Source organism: Podarcis liolepis (genome assembly GCF_965112155.1).
Source record: "Podarcis liolepis genome assembly, chromosome: 2".
Taxonomy (NCBI): domain Eukaryota; kingdom Metazoa; phylum Chordata; class Lepidosauria; order Squamata; family Lacertidae; genus Podarcis; species Podarcis liolepis.
In genome coordinates this window covers 32,490,119-32,510,381 of record NC_139555.1, presented here as the reverse complement: position 1 = coordinate 32,510,381, position 20,263 = coordinate 32,490,119, and the positions used below count along the sequence as shown (strand labels likewise).

The following is a 20,263-nucleotide window of genomic DNA, read 5'->3' as shown; positions in this document are numbered from 1 at the left end:
CCACCCGCCCCTTTTTGGAGAGAGGGGTAAGAATCTGCTCCCACTGTATGACTATATTATCAGCTGCTCTTTCACCATATTACAGAAAGCTGAATACAGGACTGGATAAACATAATTTATCACTGACTCACCCTGTGATTAGGATAAATAGTGAAGCATTTTAAGCTGTCTTCAAAGTCTCCCCCTCCTCATGTTAGATGAAAGCTCTCTATTTATCTGTCTGTGCTCTAAACAAACACATCATGTACTTTCTTTTGCCACTGTCCCATTTCCTACAACTCAGAATTGGATGCTAAAAATCCACCCACTATCCAGCTAAATCCATCTAAGACATCTCTTTTCCTCTACAGAATCTTGATCAATTTGCTGCTTAATCCCATATCTGTGGTTTCATCTCTTATCTTTGCTGGTAGAGTTCTATCCCTTGCAGTCTTTCCTTATACCAATTCCAAGCTTAGCGTCTTTCTTTGGCCTTCTAACCTTGCAACAAAAAAACCGAAACCCAGGGCTGCAGTCCTATGCACACTCAGTTGGGACAGTAGTATACACCATATATTTAAAGCCCATGGCTTCCTCCAAGGACTCCTGGGACATATAGTTTGTTAAGGGTACTGCAAATTGTGAGGAGTAAACTACAGTTCTCAGGAATCTTTGGGGGAAGTAATAAGCTTTAAATGTATGTTGTGTAGGCAGACTCACCCAAACTCTCTCCTTCCTCGTTCCAGGATATATTTTTGTAACATTCTAATTTTGCATTTGTGAAGCTTCTCATTCATAATGGCAGGTTTGATGAGGGTTTTCAATGCTCAAAAACATGAGAGAGAGAGAGAGAGAGAGAGAGAGAGAGAGAGAGAGAGAATGCTTTGCCATGTGAAACTCACATTTAGCTTGGAAACAGCCATGATTCTTATACAATTCAACCTCATTTATCCAAATGACTTGGGTAACATCCAAACCATCAGATCTTGAAGTAAAGCAAATACTGCTTACATGAATGGTATTGACATGGAGCAATGTAAAGGGACACAGCAAAAGTGGCTGCAAGGGAATTTTGAGAATCATGGAGGTTCTGCTGTTACCTTGTGCTTAGAGAAAGGAAAGGATATGCCAAATTTGCCAGCATCAACCTGTCTTTAAAATCCTATATGCTTTCCCTTAAGACATCCTGAATCTGCAGATTTATTTATATATATATATATTCCACTTCCAATTTCGGAATTAAAAACAAGAGACCAAAGATAATAACATAACACCAGATGCTTAAAAAAACACAGCGAGAAAATATGAAGAGCCAAGGTCCAATTAAATGTGACATGTGAATGCCTTTGGCCCTAATGTGGCTGGTATAAAAACAAACAGCATGCAAAAAAGAAAAAGAAGAAGAAAGTACATGAGGGAGAGCATGAACTGCATAAGGACCATGATGTGCGGAAAGGGACTTTAAGCTTTTGCTTTTGTCGCCATCCCCATTTGAATTGCCCTCCAACTGCAAATTGCAGGCATGGGGCACCTAAGTATGGCTGCAGCAGAGGAAAGGCTATGTTATGCCAGCCATTTTAAAAAGCTAAGGTAAATTGTGCTCTCTTCGGCAGAACATATACATACAAAAAAGCTAAGGTAAATAAACAGGTTTTTACCAATTGACATCGCTTGTAGGGTTAAAAGAAGTTTTGTAAGGAGTAATTTATAAATTATTGTGAGAAGAATTAAGAATAGATGTATTGGAAATTTGAGTTTATATCAGTATTTATAGTAACAAAATGCATAATTAGAAAGACTTTAGAAAACTATCAGTCGAGGTTGAAGGAAGTCTTAGGCTGTGATAGGCAAAAATTTCTCAATGATGTTTAAAAGGATGTTATGTTGGAAAATATGTGTAAAAACCAACAAAAAATTATTAAAAATAAAATAAGCAGGTTTTTACCTGGCAGCTAAAAGTTTGGTGCTGAGTAAGTTTCCCTGCGGAGAGCATGACAAAGGGATGTGAAAACAACAGGGTCGTTGTTTTGCTGCCTGAGGAAAAGGCCAAGACAGGGCTCTTACATTCCACATACAGAATCCAACTGAACTGGCAGCTGAATCTTACTTCAACTCTGGTGACAGGACAGCAACTTCCACTGCGTCTAGGAACATCCTAGTTTAGGGGCCCCAGAGGATATGGCAGATGCTTCACTCTGCCTCATGGTCGGACCGGACCAAAATTTCCCTTTCCTAGCTACCTAGTAGTCTCTGACTGTAGATGTAGTTGTTGGACAGGTTAATTGCTGTAATCCACCCTGGGATCTTATGGTCAAGGGCAGGCAATGACGATGAGGAGGTTGTTAGAGGAGGAGGTCCATCTTAGACACTTGGATCCCGTGCAATAGGTGGCTTTACTACTATCCGAACACAGGCTGTGATGTTGCAACAGATCTGTAAACAAACACAGCAGTGGGAATGCTGAATGTCAGAGACCTTGTGTGTTCCTTTCAGAAGAACATTGCAGTCTGAGGAAACATGAACTCTTGAAATACCTAATCAAGCTTTTGTATGATTCTTTGAATGAAATGAGCCAAACTGGCTACTCTCAAGTGTAATGAAAGAACAAGGCCTGTTTGTTCATCACACAAGCAGAGCTCACTTGGCTGAGAAAACCTTTGCCTTTCCTTTTGTGCTTGGAGAGTACTAAGGGGGCCTCTGACTTTTTTTTTCTTTTTGGCCTAGGCTTTAATTTGAACAATGTTAAGAATCATGGTTATGTGCCTAGAGGTTGGTTCAGCCAACCTTGATGAAATTAAAGATAAACAGCAAGGACACAGATCTCAGGTTCTGCTGGCTGTAGCAATTAGGCATGCCAGCCCTCTGACCTTTTACCTCTCCCTGGAGGCACCTTGTGCTTTGAATGCAGCATAAGGAATGGGAGTGGAAGAATAACCATGACCTTAGCATAATGGAGGGAAGGGGCACCTGCAATCATTAACCAGGAAGCCCACAACCCAATGCACAGGCAGTCAACAGAGAGGTCAGATCTTGGTTGATGTGTATCTTGGAACACAACCACAGCAGAAAACAGCCATGCTGTACTTGGCATTAAGCTTGCCATTTGTTGTTGGAAATGCATCACACCAAGGCATTTATCAACCTGACACTATGGCTGTTTAAATGTGTACAGGGCTACAGCCTTTCCATACTTTACTCACTTGGGTGAGACAGGATCACTGCTACATTCCCTTCTGAAAGTGGAACACAAAAGATGCTTGCATATTGAAACTACATTTGCATGGCAATATGTTACATGAGGGGGATGCGGGTGGCGCTGTGGGTTAAACCACAGAGCCTAGGACTTGCTGATCAGAAGGTCGGCGGTTCGAATCCCCGTGACGGGGTGAGCTCCCGTTGTTCAGTCCCTGCTCCTGCCAACCTAGCAGTTCAAAAGCATGTCAAAGTGCAAGTAGATAAATAGGTACCGCTCCAGCAGGAAGGTAAATGGTGTTTCCGTGCGCTGCTCTGGTTCTCTAGAAGTGGCTTAGTCATGCTGGCCACATGACCCGGAAGCTGTACGCTGGCTCCCTCGGCCAATAAAGCAAGATGAGCGCCGCAACCCCAGAGTCGGTCACGACTGGACCTAATGGTCTGGGGTCCCTTTACCTTTACCTATGTTACATGAGTGGAAGAGTGCAGTAACACAATACTGGAGCAGGGGGGTGGGTGTGTTATTTATTACGGTATAGTTTAACCTCACCCTTCCTCAGGGTGGTGTGTCTCCAACTTTTATTCTCACAAAACTGCTGCAAGGTGGGGCAGGCCAAGATAGTCACAGTTTGTTTCATGGTTGAGGTGGGGTTTGAGCCCAGATTTTCTCAGTCATGTAACTGAACACTACATCAAACAGTCCTCTCCAATGGGTGGAGCCGGAGGTGTGGCAAAAATGGAATGGTGTTCAGATGAAATCCTCTGCCTGTTCAAAGGTAACCCCTGCCCCGTTCTAATGCTGTGTCAGCAAAGTAGGGATTGGAAATCAAAAACTCCTGGTGGAGTCAGTGAAAAGCCCAAAACAACAGCACACTCTTCCTACCCCATATCATCAGAAGATAGGATTCCTTCATGATCACGGTGTCTCACCCAGGAGTTAATCACGGCACAGCAACAGGAGTATATAAAACCTTAGCCATGGAACACATATGGGACCTCTTGCATGGGTCACTCTACATCACCATGTCCTTGTGTTGACAGAGTTATGAAGACACAACTGGGAACTTGGTGAAGGACACATAGCGCAGCAAAAAAGAAAAAAAGGCTACATATGCACACTATATCTTTAGAGCACATCCGAAGCATCTTCTTTTCCTCAAAGCATTCTGGGCCCTGAGATTTACCCCTCACAGTTACACTTTCCAGCAACTTTTAACAAACTATAGTACCCAGAATTCTCTGAGGGAAAGTGTTTTGAGTGTGCTTTAAAGGTGTACACAGCAAACTTTTTAAAAAGGAGGAATATTATTACAGTATTAGTATTTATTAAATTTATATACCACACTTCATCTGAGGATCACAGTTTACAGTATAAACCTCAGTACAGTATAAGCTTCAGGATTTTGGAAACAAGCACCTTCCAAACACCTCTGCCCCTTTTATCAAACCACAGTTATGTGAAATAACTACTGTTTCTTAGCCTGGTTCCACACTGGGCATTTACTGTGGAATGGCCAGGCTTCATTCACTTACTTTTAGGGGACATAAGAACAACATTGGGGACAAAACATCCAACTCTCATGTTTTCCCAGTTCAGCTTCTGGATTCCCCCCCCCCATTCAGAAAGTCTGGCAAAACAAAACTCAGTGGAATAGCAGTGCAATTGTGCAATTTTCTCAGGTGTAGATGTCCTCTCATACTGCTATTGCAGCTTGTTAAATTGTTCTAGCCATTTCCTGGGTTGCTCAGCTGGCCATTTCTCATGGGGTGGGGAGCATTTAATCCTTTCTCACATATAATGGCTAAAATGAAAATAACTGCCCCCACTCCACTGTCACCTCTGATATTTCGAGCAAGGGAAAGGGAGCCTGCCACTCGACCACAGCATATTAGAAGCTTGGAAGCAAAGTTGCTATTCCATTTCCATCTTAAAGCAGATTAGCAATGATAAAGTGCTGCTAAATTGCCTTCATCTAGAAGTGCCCTTAACAATGCAATCCTAGCCATGTCTACTCAGAAGTAAGTCCAACTGAATCCAATGGAGTTTACTCCCACATAAGTGGGGTTAGGACTGCAGCCCTTACAGAACCCACAGAAGCAGCTGAGGCAGACATGAGCAAAACTACAATGGGAAACTGAGGTTGTATGAATCCAAGCAAGGGGGTAACCTCTGATTTTGCCTAGGGCGGTAACAGTCTCTGCCTGATCTCCACGGCTGTGTAACTTTTGTCAGTAGAAATGTTTATTGAAAACATTAAGAGTTCCGGTATTCCTTCCTCTGAAAGAAACATATATTGGGAATCTTCTCCTTCATGGGAATGTGGGAGCAATAGACCTATGAAGGAAGATGTGTAGACCTTTGGCAATGTTCAACACACACAGTCCAATCACTGCCCTGAAACCACAGTTAGTGAGACTGAAATGCAGACGGACAGAGACAAGGGACTTCAAGAGAATCCCTTCCCAAGGCCTCTTATTTAACTAGAACATTGCTCAGCATCAGAATTTTCTCAGTCGGTTAAATGGCCTTGCCCTGGGCTGACCTTGGAACAAAGACAACATGTGAAATGCAGGAGGCCTGAATGGAGGATCATTTTTGGTGGTGGAACCATGGCAAAGTACTGTCAGGTTTCTAAACGACTTTTAATTGGTCACACACATCAGGTACCTCAGAGGCAAATACCTGCCACTCCAGGCTGCTGCCTGTTTGTTAAAAGCTACTGGCGGGGATAATGAATTCCCAAAGAATAAATGACTAGCAATTAGAAGAGTAGGTCAGAAAGGGAATGATGACTCATTTAAAGAACAAAACTCATCTCCGTATTTGATGACGTACAGCTCATGTAGACAGCTACATGCATCTCCATGGCACTTTGTAAAATGACTAGCTTTCACAGTATCGCTAGGGAATAGGAAACAAAGCAGATGCTTCAAATATATATATATCTGGACCCAACATTTAAGAGTGAAAGCACACACATATATACCCAGGGTTGAGAAAAGGATGCCAGCCACTTCTGAAAATCAGGGCTCATGCAAAGTGGAAAACTAAAGCTGCTCAGCCTTCTGTGAGTCACTGACAAAGCAGCAAGCATGGAGTTTGTTGCCACAAAACGTGACATTAGCCATGAAACTATAAAAAGAATTAAGTAGTTTTAATGTTTTTACCCCACAGATTAATCAGTCTGATTCACACAACAATGCCATTCACAAGTATAAACAGTGGAAGGGATGTTCAAGTGTGCTTTGTAAAAAAATGCCATATATGTGGGGTGGCTCACCATTTGTGGCCCAAGGGTTGCATAGAGAGTTTACCACCCCTCCGAAGGCTGCATGCCAGAGATGGACATGTGAATGCAGGCACACATACAGACAGCACAAGCAGCCAGGTGGGTGAGCTGACACACCCTATGGTGTGTAGGGGAGATATAGGAAGGCAGCCAGCCAAAGACATGCTCTAGGACAGGCATGGCCAAACTTGGCCCTCCAGATGTTTTGGGACTACAGTTCCCATCATCCCTGACCACTGGTCCTGTTAGCTAGGGAGGATGGGAGTTGTAGTCCCAAAACATCTGGAGGGCCAAGTTTGGCCATGCCTGCTCTAGGATCTTCTTGCAGTGGTGCTGCACCAAAGAGAGGAGAGGCTTCTGTGCAAGGTAAGTCAACACAGAGGTGTCCAACTTTTGGAGGTTCTGGTACCCCACAAGCACCTCAGTGGGTACACTACAACACTATGGTGGGAGATATCTCAGCAGAACAGTTTTTAAACTGTCAAATTTATAGGAGTCTGGGAGGGACACCAAAAATACCCTCTGAGGCAGATCCACTCTGTAAGCTAGCCAGCCATGCCATGTATGAAAAATAGCATCTGGCATTTTGTATAAGCAAATAAGTAAGATGGAACGGGGCATATCACTTTGCACTTTACGAGTGCAAAACCCTCAAAATATATCATTGCATCCATGGAAGTTTTTAGGATTGAGAATACCACTCCAAAATTTGAGCAATGGAAGAGGCAGTAATTGTCATATGGCACTTTCTGCTGTACTTTGGTAATCATAATCATATGTCTGTACTACCACTCTCCATGCCCTCACATGCATACACTTGAAATAGCTGTTTGCACCTCTAACATCATACTAATGCAGTATCATTCTGCTTTCAACAATCATGGTTTCCCCCAAAGAATCTTGGGAACTGTGGTTTGTAAAGGGTGCTGAGAGTTGTTCAGAGACCCCTGGTCCCCTCTCAAAGCTACAATTCCCAGAGTTCCCTGTGAAAATGGATTGTTAAACCACTCTGGAAATTGCAACTCTTTGAGGGTAATAGGGGTCTCCTAACAACTCTCAATACCCTTAACAAACTACATACACTGCCCAGAATTCTTCGGGGCAAGCCATGGCTATTTAAAGTGGCACCATGGTGCTTTAAAAATATAGTGTGGATGGGGTCATAGGCTTGCTTATTCAAAACATCTCCTCAGCTGCCTTTTCCTCTGACTTTGACAGCTGGGGAAGAAAGTACTGGCCCTACTTGAGAAACATGGGTATTTTTTCCTGCTCTTTAGCCTTAGACAACTCCATATGCACAAAGTAATTGATTTGCAACAGTGATGTCTCCATGGCAATTAAACACAATTTAAAAGTAGTTGATCCTTAGTAAAACAAAGCAGCAGTTTTCTCTCAAATGATTTCTGCTCCTTTTCACTTTAATCATGTTGTCCACACATAATCCAGAATGCGGGAGCTAGATTAGTGACTGGGAGTGGCCACCGGGGCCACATAACACTGGTCCTGAAAGACCTACACTGGCTCCCAGCATGTTTCCGGGCACGATTTGAAGTGTTGTTGCTTACCTTTAAAGCACTAAATGGCCTCAGCCCAGTATACCTGAAGGAGTGTCTCCACCCCCATCGTTCTGCCTGGACACTGAGGTCCAGCGCCGAGGACCTTCTGGCGGTTCCCTCACTGTGAGAAGCAAAGTTACAGGAAACCAAGCAGAGGGCCTTCTCAGTAGTGGTGCCCGCCCTGTCGAACGCCCTCCCATCAGATGTCAAAGAATTAAAGTACTACCTGACTTTCAGAAGACATCTGAAGGCAGCCCTGTTTAGGGAAGCTTTTAATATGTGATGAATGATTGTATTTTAATATTTTCCTGGAAGCTGCCCAGAGTGGCTGGGGAAACCCACCCAGATGGGCAGGGTATAAATAATAAAATTTACTATTATTAAGAAGAGAAGAGTTTGGATTTGATATCCTGCATTATCACCACCCAAAGGAGTCTCAAAGCGGCTAACATTCTCCTTTCCCTTCCTCCCCCACAACAAACACTCTGTGAGGTGAGTGGGGCTGAGAGACTTCAGAGAAGCGTGACTGGCCCAAGGTCACCCAGCAGCTGCATGTGGAGGAGCGGAAACGCGAACCCAGTTCACCAGATTACGAGTCTACCGCTCTTAACCACTGCACCACACTGGCTCTCTATCGTTGTTGTTGTTGTTATATCTTTTCACTGGCTTCTCATACTTTTCTACATCAACATGCTGATGCAGCTTTCCTCAGCCTGGTGCCCTATAGATGTTTTGTAGTACAACTGCCATCAGTCCTAGCCAACATGGCCAATGGTCAGGGATGCTGGAAGTTGCAATCCAGAACATATGGCAAGCACCAGGTTGGGGTAGCTAGCCTGCACCAATACTTATATTTATGGCTCTGACTCCACCAGCCCTCCTAGCCTATCAGTCTAGCAAGAGAAGAGCAAAATCCCCTGCAGCTGCAGCCCCAATGATGGGACTGATAAACATGCACACTGGTAACTTTTCTGGAAATGAGAGCACTGAATCACACAAACCAGTCCAAGGAATTCATCACAGATTCATAACCCAACACACTCAGCTTTAGTATTTTCTGCCACAAAGGCAGCTTTTGTTTACTTTAGCCTAGCAAACTGAAAACCGACAAGCGCTTCTTCTGCCAGCACAAAAGAATATGCCTACCATAGACAGTGTCAGGGATGCCAACAGGATTTCCTAGCCTGGTACACTGTATTTGGGGTGTACGAGGAGAGGAAATACCCATGTGGCTCTGGGCAACTGGAAACAACAGAACATGTCTTTTTTCACTGCCAATACTATACAGATATACGAGCTAGGTTCATCTTGCCTATACTACACAAATTCCCAGGTTGCACAGAATAACTCTATACCTCCCTGTTACTTCAAGATGAAAACACAGGTGTTACATACTGAGTTGCTAGTTTCTGTGCTGCCGTGATGGATATTCGCCAAAGGATGGTTTGCGCCACAAACTAGGCCCAAAATGCAAGACCTGTGCTCCTTCACACTCTCTCCCTTATAGTCACTTTGAACTGTTTGTCTCTGTTTCTATCTTTTTAAGTATGTATGATCTAATCACCTTTTTATTACTAGATTTTTTATTCCTTACCTGTTTTAAGTCTTCTGTGTTCAGTTTATCCGTATGTCTTATGCTGGTCTGTGGCCAAAATAAAGTTTGATACTGATACTGTATTTGGATGAGGGGCCCTTTATTCTGCTCCCACCTCCTTACAATCTATGGACAAGGGCTGCTCCTTATGTACAATTGTTAACTTAGCCTAGCCTACCTCACAGGGCTGTTGCAAACAGAAACGTGGGGAGGGGAGGGAAATGTAAACAACCTTCTGCTCCTGGGCGGAAAAGCAAATATATGGCATGCAGTGCATAGTTGAACTATGGAATACGCTCCCGTGGGAGGCGGTAAGGGCCAAAATGGATGGATTTAAAAGACAAATTCATGGAGGAAAGGGCTTTCAGTGACAAATGGGTACAATGGTTATGCTTCTGCCTCCATAGTTAGAACAGTATGCTTCTGAATATTAGTTGCTTGAAACCACAGAAGGGGAGAGTGTTCTTCTGCTCAGGTCCTGGTTGCAGGTTTTTCACGGGCATCTGTTGGCCATTGAGAGAACAGGTTGCTAGACTAGAGACTAGATGGGCCATTGGCTTTATCCAGCAGGGCTCTTCCTATATTCTTAAGTAATGTCATTTAATATTTTGTTGGAAGCCGCCCAGAGTGGCTGGGAAGCCCAGCCAGATGGGTGGGGTATAAATAATAAATAATAAATAATAAATAATAAATAATAAATAATAAATAATAAATAATAAATAATAAATAATAAATTATTATTATTATTATTATTATTATTATTATTATTATTATTATTATTCACAGTTCATGTAAAGGAAGCTAGAAAAGCAGCCTTTGACTACATTTCATAGTCCTGATATTTACAGCAAAATACCCAAACGAACCCTGATTAAATAACAGCAAGCAAAAAGTACTCTGTGTAGTTTTACAACTCTGATGCCTGAACTGCCAACTCTCCTACCCAACCCTAAAGGGTTGTTGTGAAGATCAAATGACAAAGCGGGGAGACAATGTACATAGACTTGAACTCCTGGGAGGAAAATCCAAAACACAAAAACTGAACAAGTGTATGTGCAATTTCACAACTCTCAGCGAAACATATATGTGCAGAAAAAAATTGCCAACCTCAGTATACAAATATTGACATCCTTGGGTTAAAGTACAGCATCTAGGAATTCTAATTTGTTGCATCAGTAAGGTGTTTAATAATGTTATGATTGTATTTGCTGATTCAATTTGCATTTTTGTTTTATGGTTACTGTATATTAATAAATAACAGCCCAGTGATGACAAACAGACCACTTGTGGTTGTGTAGAGAACATGGAAAATTGTGGGTGGGGGGAGATGATGATTTTGATGTCACTTTTAAAAAAAAATCAGTAGGGAGGAAACCTATCTCATTTCAACCTCACTTATTTTTACTTTAAAGTAAATCATACTAAAACCTGCCAGTTGTGTTTTATTCTGTAAAGGCAGCACACTTGGGGAGCAAATGTGGACATCATGAGGAAAGTGCTTAAAGAAATATACCCCAATATCCTCCCTCATTTAGCTTCTGCTGCTCTGGGAGGGGGGCAGGTGGGAGTGGTCAACGTGCCTTTCGCTGATTGCTTAGCAACAACAACTAAGTGATTAAGTGTCCTTAGCAATGGTGCTGCCTGCCAAGTGCTTGCTTCCATGGTTTGCGCACTAACTTTCTTGAGAAACGTCTGGTCAGCTTACTCTCTTTTTAAAAAATGACAGCTGAGAGCCTGGGGCCCCTGCTCATCTTGGGCCCCCAAAACCTGACCCCTTCTGTTGACTTGCAATGACCCTAGACACAGTTGGACTTGGTGTTAAAATGAACATTTCCAAATGACCTGCACTTTTAGTGCTTAGAGATGTCCAGCTATAGTATAAGAGAACATTCATTCAAACTTGTCCCTGAGCATTGCACTCATTGTACTTTGCTCTTTCTTTCTTTCTTTCTTTCTTTCTTTCTTTCTTTCTTTCTTTCTTTCTTTCTTTCTGGCTGCTCTGAAACTAATCTTTATTGCAGAGTACAGTACTCCTCTTTGAAGTGCACCCGTGTTTCATGGTTCAGTAGGTGACCAAATGATTTGCCTGTTTGCATTGCACATCCAGAGAACAGGGAGAACTTATTGCAAATCAGATAGAAAACTCTTCTGCCTCCACCTCTATGATTATATTCTATGAAACTGAAACTGAAGTACATGAGGTTTGTTTTTTAAATCATTAGAACTGAAGGGAGCATACTAATAAGGGCTAACACATATTTAATAAATGAGGTTTGAATCATAAGGGGTTAAGTCTCACATTCTTTTTTTAGGGTTCCCAGCAGGCTAGAATTTCTTGAGCTGGGCCATCATTTTATCTTCTTATCATAACTGAAGGATGCAGAGCTGGAGAAAAAAATCCAGGAGACCTTCCCCCCACTCCACTTTTCCTATCGATACATATAGCTGAGCTATCACAATAAACACATTAACACAAAAGCACTGTGTGGGGAGTACCTGACTGCTTGTATATAGGGCATTTATGTGTTCAGAATGTGTATGTATGTGCATGATGCTACCACATAAGATCAAACCATTAAAAAGAGAAGTATGAAAGTGGCTGATACTGAGTGGCTGGGGAAACCTAGCCAGATGGGCAGGGTAAAAATAAAAATAAAAATAATTATTCTACAACAAGTGTGAACCAAGTGTGAACATTGGTTTACCAGCCAAAGCAACCACCTAAAAGAGAGTCCAAGCCTCTTGGTCTTATTCCAGACTGCTTCTTGGCCTGTAATGCAGTTGCTTGACTACTTTGCCCTGGGCAGGAAAATAGAAGTGATGTATTATCAAACAAACAAACAAACAAACAAACAAACAAACAAACAAACAAACAAACAAACAAACAGCTAACTAACTAACTAACTAACTAACTAACTAAATAACACCCTTCATCTGAAGATCACAGGACGCTTTACAGTATAAAAACACAAAATACATAACATAACAATAAACAGATACCGAATACCAGATCTAATGTCTGATGACTGATGACCAGGTAGCTTCTGGCAAGGGAAGCAAGGTCAGATTCTTTCCATAGAGAAAACACACTCTGGACATGTTCAGAGGTGATTACCTCAAGGTGGCAGATTCTTTGAGGACAAAAATGGCCAACTCTAACCCTTCTGGAATCTTTGTGTTTGCACTTCAGCCATGACTAGGTTGCATTGCTAGTGGGTACATAAAAAGTGGACTTGTGGTATGTGGAGAAGAGAAATTGTTTAATTTTTAGCATGTTTGTATTTTTTAAAACCACATTGCTCCATAACTGAGAACATTGTCCAACCCAAACACAATAGTGACAATGTGGAAGGCCTGCTAAGGGGGGGAAATGTTCAGTGCAAAATCCAGTGAAGAAGATTATATTGTTGGCTTGGATTGTGCTCATTTTGGCAGCACAAACTAAAAATGGAATGATAGCGAGAAGATCAGTATGCCTGCTCAGGACTAGGAGAAACCTGGAAATATATCATCTGTCTCAAAGCATGGGATCCCAATGTCCATCCATTACCAGGCCCACTTGTAGTGGGAAGGACATCCTAGCTGCCAGCATTTGTTACAGCTGAAAAACAATCACTCCCTTGTATCTCCAGGAACACTCCCACAGCACCATCTACTGTTTCTGCAGCCTCAGCATCTGAGAGACACAGTACACTTGTAAGAATAGCAGTGTGTGTGTGTGTGTGTGTGTGTGTGTGTGTGTGTGTGTTTGTTTTCTGCTTCTTCTTTTTGCACATGTGTGTTGCTGCTCGGCAATAGGCATAGCTTCCCTAAAGAAGCATTTCACACAGACACATGTCTTTCCACAATGGATATTTTTTGCAGCTATATTTTGAGGGATAGGATGTTCCGGTAATGTTTTAAAAAGACTGCATCTGATGAACTGGCATTCTTCCTAACGCAACTTCGCAGGCATTGCCAGAGTAGTAATAAGCATATGAGCTACAATGGTGAGAGTCATCTATAAACCTGTGATAGGTAATGGGATGCTTATTCTCCAGCAACCAATGCAAACTCAGGTCCTCCCTCTTTCCCCATTTTATATCAAATTTAGTCCTGTAACTAATGGAGCAGGGAGAAGGAGAGAGATTAGTTTCTTAGGCAGAGCATCGTATCCCTAGCAGATTTTCAGTATTATTTTTGTATGAACTAATCTGAATTGAACACCCCCAACTCTAGCTCTACCATCACTGTTTCCCCATACCCTCCAACATTTCTCCAATGAAAACAGGGATGTCCCATTCCATAATAATAGTTTATACCCCACCCATCTTACTGGGTTGCCCCAGCCACTCTCTGCAGTTTCCAACATATATAAAAACATAATAAAACAAAAAACATTTTAAAAAAACTTCCCTATACAGGATTGCCTTCAGACGGCTCGTAGGTCGGATAACTCCATACCCTCCAACTTTCTCCATTGAAAATAGGGGCATCCTACCATACCCTCGAATATTTCTCTAATGAAAATAGGGATGTCCTAAGGCAGGGGTCTGCAACCTTTAAGACAAAAAGAGCCACTTGGACTGAAGAAAAAAAAACTGGGAGCCGCAAAACCATTGCGACATTTAAAACAGTGGGGAGTGTCGAGGCACACAATGCGCCTCCTCCCCTCACTAGTATCCACCCCGGAGCCACGGCAAAGGTGTAAAAGAGCCACATGTGGCTCCGGAGCCGCGGGTTGCTGACCCCTGTCCTAAGGAAAAGCAGGACATTCCAGGATCAAATCAGAAACCGGGACGGCTTCTCTAACAGGGACGTCCCTGAAAAATAGGGACACTTGGAAGGTCTGTTTCACTGCCATTGTTTAATACATGCTTAGCACCCAAAATCATTAACATGGATTAGAACTGCCCTTCCATATGTTGCAATGTATTTTCCAGATGCCCTGCCATTGATTAGTCAGCACCTAACATGCTTAAATCAACATTTTCCTCCACAAACCCATTGCAAGCTTGTTTGGGTGTTCTTGCAGTTCCAAAAGGGCTTTCAGAGACAGCTTTTCTTCTTAATAGTGAATATCCCAGTTGCTAGGACAGCACTGCCCTTCCCAGTCTTAGGCAGTTGCTGTTACTGAGCAAAGTACTGTTCATGTCACCGCAGATGCTCAGATCCAGGGCGGCACCTCCTGTTTTGCCACTTGAGGCAAAACAGGAATTGCTGCCTTGTTCTGCTGCTGCCGCCAATGCTTCCATACCTGCAGCTGCTGGCACCACTTCTCTGCCTGCCCTGCCGCCTCTGCCACTGGCAGAGAAGAGGCATTGCCAGCGGCATCAGTTTCAGGTGAGATCTTGTCCACTTTGCACAAGATATTGCATGCTCTATAAGATCTTGTGTGCTTTCAGCCAATACCAGTGCTGCTTCTGCACCGGTGGTGGGGCAGCCAGCACACCCATGAGGCTGCCGCCTCGGGAGCTTCTGCTGAATGAGGCAGCTGCCTCAGTCTGACTAATGGCAGAGCTGGCTCTGCTCAGCTTTTTAGGACTGACCTGTGAGAAGATTCTCTTGATGCCCACACAGTCTATGAAATACTGTTCTGTGATGTCAGATTCACTATTCCTAACTATGCACACCCCTGCTGTGCTCCTCTAGCAATTATTATTTTTAAGCTGGAAACAGCAGAATAGTCCCCCCCCCAAAGAGAGAGAGAGAGAGAGAGAGAGAGAGAGAGAGAGAGAGAGAGAGGTCCTTCTCCACCGCTCCAGTCCATTATGTGGGGAAAAGTTGTCACTCACACCACTCATGCTGACTCAGAGCATGTATAGGTATGATGCTAGGGATAAAATCCATTTTTAGAGAATGACCTGCAAAGGTCATTGAATACTTTCAACATATCCATGTCATTTTAAATAGGTTCCACTTTTTTAAATACAGAGGACAAAAAGGTTGGCTTTAAAACAACAGCACAAAATATTTCCCATACTCTCATATGGCATGCATTGCTTTTCTCTAGGGACTCAGAAAATGACAGATGAGACAAAAATTTCTCAGGGAAATTAGATGTCCACTTTCCTTTCCTTTCATATCTGTGGTTAGGTGCAGGCAATAATTGTCCTACTATACCCACCCAGATAGCAGTTCTATGAAATGGCTGCCAATTTTGGTTCAGACAGAAATCACTGTGAAAATTGCTGGGCGTATCTTTCAGAACTAAACTGTCTGCTGGACTAAGTTGAGATGAATCCAATCGCCTCTACCCGTCTGTCACATTTTCTGTGTGGAGAAACATTTAGAAAACAATGGCTTACCCAACATTTGGTGACGTTGGGAGTGACACCTCACCCTGCGCCCACACCATTTTGTGACTGTACACTTTAAATAAAACTTCCTTAGAGACTGAATGCTCGTTGTTGAACTTCTCCGGCATCAACAGCTCTCCTGTAGCTCTTTATTTTATTTTTAAAATTAAAAAGGACCTCTGCACAAAGTTCTAACCAAAACAAAATGAATGATGTTCTGCTGAGCAAGGAACATGGAGCCTCTGCAGGTATTTCCTTTTAGCTGGAAGAATACATTGTGTGGCCTGCTTATAAATTTGCAGGGGAGGCAAGACAAACAATTTCTAAGCAATTTATATGGACAATTCTGTAGAGTCAATGAGGTCTAGAGGATAAGGTGCCAGAGTGGAAGCAGGAGGCCTGGCTTTGAATCTGACGTACTGAGGAGATCAAGGACAAATAATTTCATGACTGTGTTTGTGCCTGGCCCTGGTCTATTTTTGGATCTCTTTGATATAGAAATTTGTTTCTCATTATTTGCCAGTGCAATACACTGAACTACAACCATAGCTTTTCAGGAGGTTATTTATTTATTAAAGCTCATTGCCTGCAGTGCAGAATGTATCAGGCCCCCTAACCTAGCACAATGTTCCAACTTTGGGCCCAGCACTCCAAAAAGCAACTATAAAAGCAGAGCACAGGATGGTGGCAGCGGCAATTTCTTAGACAGGTCACTTGGAAATTTCATTCACACAATAAATATCATTCTTCCTCACACAGTGATTTATTTTTATTTTTTGCAGTATTGCTCAGATTTCCCCTTCTGAACTCTGATTCTTCTGCAGATGCCTGTGTTTGATCTTACTAGAAGCAACACCATGAATGGATTTTATTCCCAAAAGGTTATGACACTATAAGACTGCCCTATAAACATCACCTGCTGAGAGTTTCTATTTTCACCAAAATACAGGGCGAAGCTAGGTGCAACACCATTCACGTAACTGTGAGAATGACCTTTTAAAAAGTAAACAGCTGAGGCAGGAGGTCTGGGAGAGATGGGGGGATTTTAACCCTTTCCTTCTGCTGTGATCACAATTCAAATTAGGGCATCTGTGGGTTAAACCACAGAGCCTAGGACTTTTCTGATCAGAAGGTCGGCGATTCGAATCCCCGTGACGGGGTGAGCTCCCATTGTTCGGTCCCTGCTCCTGCCAACCTAGCAGTTCGTAAGCACGTCAAAGTGCAAGTAGATAAATAGGTACCACTCCGGCAGGAAGGTAAACGGCGTTTCTGTGCGCTCCTCTGGTTCGCCAGAAGCAGCTTAGTCATGCTGGCCACATGACCCGGAAGCTGCACGCCGGCTCCCTCGGCCAATAAAGCGAGATGAGCGCCACAACCCCAAAGTCGGTCACCACTGGACCTAATGGTCAGAGGTCCCTTTACCTTTACCTTACCTGCAGTCCATACTTACTAGGATATTAAGCTTCATTGAAGAAAGGGGCTTACATCCAAGTTGTTGTTTTAGTCACATGTTGTAATTAAGTGCTTTAAAGTGACATGCACAGTAAAAATAAACTAACAAAGACATTAAAGTTAGATAACAACAGCAGCAAGCACAAACTAAAATATTCATTTTACAAAATATTTGAAAAGAAACAATCCTACTTACCCCGCTTAAAAGCTGTGCCATTCCTGTCACAGGCTTCCCACAGGCATCTGGTTGGCCACTGTGAGAACAGGTTGCTGGACTAGATGAGCCATTGGCCTCATCCAGCAGCCACTTATTTTGTTCTTATGCTTATAACAAAGGCTACTGACATACGGTATCGAACTACCCTCCCAAGTAAAAACCGTGCATCGAATTGTTCATCAAATATTAGCAAGTACAGACCCTCCAAGTGTCCCTATTTTCCAGGGACATCCCTGATTTAGAGAAGCTGTTCCGGTTTCTGATTTGATCGTGGAATGTCCCACTTTTCCCTAGAACGTCCCTATTTTCATTGGAGAAATGATGGATTGTATGGAGTTATCCAGCCCCTGAGCCGCCTGAAGGCAATCCTGTATAAGGAAGCTTTTGAATGTTTAATGTGTTATTATGTTTTTTTATGTATGTTGGAAGCTGCCCAGAGTGCTGGGGCAACCCAATAAGATGTGTGGGGTATAAATAGAAATTTATCATTAGGGAATAGGATGTCCCTATTTTAACTGGAGAAAAGATGGAGGGTATGGGAGTACGTTTAAAAAAGTAGCTCAACTGCTACATAAAATTCCACATAAGGATGCAGTACAGCATTTTCAAAAGCAAAGAAATTCATAATGTACCTGTCCGCTTCTAAATACCATGTCAAAGGTGTACCTGGGGAGTGGGGAGTGAAGATATGTGTTGGCATGTATAGATTTGTCTGGGTGATTATAGCAGTCAATGAGATCCAAGTTATAATCAAAATCCACAACAGGTTCTGCAAAGCGGTCGTATTTCAATCGTATTCTCTTCTGCCAGACATTTTCTGGCTTTAAATAAATGCTTCCCTGAATATTTGCTTTTGCTGAAGGCACATAATAGAGAATTTCAAAGCTCTGCATGCCTGTGTGAATTCTGCACTTTATTTCTATAGTCGGAAAACCGAAGAACACCCTGAGGGGGGCTGGTAGAATAATGAGGCCTACAGAGTGGTACTACCAGCCTATCTAGGGAGGCATCTGTTGTAACTCCAATCATCTACTATTCCACAGACCACCTCTGTTTTGTAAAACATTTCCTCCTGTTCATGTCAAAGGAGATAACCTGCAGTGCTCACTCCTGCTATTGACCATGAGGTTCTGCTTCCTTCCTTCCTTCTGCAGAAGCAAGAAAATTCTCCCACCAGCTTTGGCAGCACTTTTACTGCAGCAGTGATGGAAATTCTCTGTCTTCACACTCACCATTGCCTTGATAAAATAAAAAAATTCCTTCCAGTAGCACCTTAAAGACCAACTAAGTTAGTTCTTGGTATGAGCTTTCGTGTGCATGCACACTTCTTCAGATACACACATTGCCTTGATAGATATGCTTCTGCTGCTTAGGGGTGGAAGGTCGAATTGAGGGTCTGGTGCTATAGAAAGACAAAGAAGGAACTCTTATTCAGTAAGAGATCTCAGCATGGTGTTCCTTGAGTGGCCTCAAAGTTAGAACTGAGTAAGCCTCAGCAAACTCAGCAAACTGGGCCTCCCAATGCCTCCCAATGCCTCTCCTTCCAAACTAATGGGGACCTCACGTTTCTTCAGAAAGACTATACAGTGAAAAGCAGATTTTTAAAACAGCAGACAACAAACCATAGGTTACCGTGTATAGGTACATAGCAAGTGTGCATTCACAGCTAACTCATTTGATGCAAGTTCCTACAGGGTGAAGCAATTATCTATGGCACACTTCAGTTGAGATTTAGTGGCAGAGCTGGTTCTCAGGCCACGGTGCTGCTTGCATAGGTAGCATGTTGCTTTCTGGCCAAGCAAGATGTGCACAAAAACTTATCTGTGAAGCATCAGGCAAGAGGTTGTATAACTAACCTGGCAACTGCCCATGCCTCACTGATGAAACCCACATCAGACTTGGAGACTGCAGGGCTAGGCGGACCTAGTGCTGTCACCTTTTCTAGCTTACCTGTTTGTACAACTCTTCAAAAGTTACAGGGCCCTTCTCAGGAAAACAAGTCATTCTAAATTACATTCATGTTTTCAAAAACATTCCAGTTTCACTGAATCAGAATTTTTGACAAAGGGGGGGGGGGACTCAGTTTAACCATCCTCACTATGCGAAGATATTTAAATTGTGTTAAAGCCATATTAGGTGATCTTGAAAACAAATTGTGGCGTTTATGTTTAATCTGACTTGACTGTTATAAAAACAGAACCAAAGGCTGGTATTCAAGATCAGGATTGATTAAATGAACGTAATCCTCAAAAGCCGCCCTGTGGTGGTTTTAAAAGGTAAAGGGACCCCTGACTGTTAAGTCCAATCGCGAACGACTCTGGGGTTGTGGCGCTCATCTCGCTTTACTGGCCGAGGGAGCTGGCGTTTGTCTGCAGACAGCTTCCGGGTCATGTGGCCAGCATGACTAAGCCGCATCGGGCAAACCAGAGCAGCGCACGGAAATGCCGTTTACCTTCCCGCCGGAGCGGTACCTATTTATCTACTTGCATTTTGATGTGCTTTCGAACTGCTAAGTTGACAGGAGCAGGGACTGAGCAATGGGAGCTCACCCCGTCGCTGGGATTCAAACCGGCGACCTTATGATCGGCAAGCCCTAGGCTCTATGGTTTAGACCAGAGCACCACCCGCATCCCACTGTGGTGGTTTTACATAATTTTAAAAGGCATTCAGCTACTACAGGGGGAAGTCTGGCTCACATTCCTATG

At 43.0% G+C, this 20,263-nt stretch overlaps 2 protein-coding genes across 10 annotated transcripts in view; one reads left to right on the top strand and one right to left on the bottom strand.

The window, feature by feature from the left end:
• LOC310699418 (uncharacterized protein) overlaps positions 1-16,902 on the top strand; it is a 33,771-nt gene extending 16,869 nt beyond the window's left edge. The window contains exon 3 of the mRNA XM_083487252.1: positions 16,672-16,902. The gene's annotated coding sequence lies outside the window, so the exon portion shown is untranslated. The remainder of the gene's footprint in view (positions 1-16,671) is intronic.
• Positions 1-20,263, bottom strand: part of TOB1 (transducer of ERBB2, 1) — a 109,912-nt gene that overhangs the window by 18,769 nt on the left and 70,880 nt on the right. The window contains exon 1 of one of the 9 annotated variants that reach the window (XM_083487254.1): positions 15,718-15,858. The exons of 7 other annotated variants lie outside the window; for them this stretch is intronic. The gene's annotated coding sequence lies outside the window, so the exon portion shown is untranslated. Of the gene's footprint in view, positions 1-9,611; positions 9,681-15,717; positions 15,859-20,263 lie in introns of those variants that run through there. One more of the 9 variants, XM_083487262.1, reaches the window with a different exon arrangement.